Raw genomic sequence first — 510 nt, 5'->3', positions numbered from 1 at the left:
TCTGGAGGAATATCAAGCTGGCTTTTGACCAGGACGCTCGACCATCGATCATAGCTGATGAACTTTTCATTGAGTTCAAGTAAGACCAATACCTAACTTTTATTCCCATTCGACAGGATCTACAGAATTTTGATCTAATCCGGAGGAAAGGCTTGTGGCACATTCTAAAGCACTATAGTGTTCCCGACGAATCATAGCAACAATTGAAAATATGTAACATTCTTTCAGAAACCAAATTCTAGTCACAGATGGTCTCTCAGATGAATTTTCATCCTCGTAAGTGTCTTACAAGAGTATATTTCGCCACACCCGTTCAATATGCTTGTATATGCCATACTGTCGAAAATACTAACCGATTATGGAGCCTAATTATGCGGATTCCTCATTGACAAGTTGAGATATGCCGACAATACTGATCAAATCACTACATCCACTACAGAACTCCAAATGCAGGTGGACTGGTTCAGCTAAGCAACGAGACCGTTTGACATTCTGATAAATTTAAAGGAA

Source organism: Artemia franciscana, chromosome 21 (assembly GCF_032884065.1).
Source record: "Artemia franciscana chromosome 21, ASM3288406v1, whole genome shotgun sequence".
Lineage (NCBI taxonomy): Eukaryota > Metazoa > Arthropoda > Branchiopoda > Anostraca > Artemiidae > Artemia > Artemia franciscana.
The sequence above is the reverse complement of the archived record's forward strand: the minus strand, read 5'-3'. Positions refer to the sequence as shown.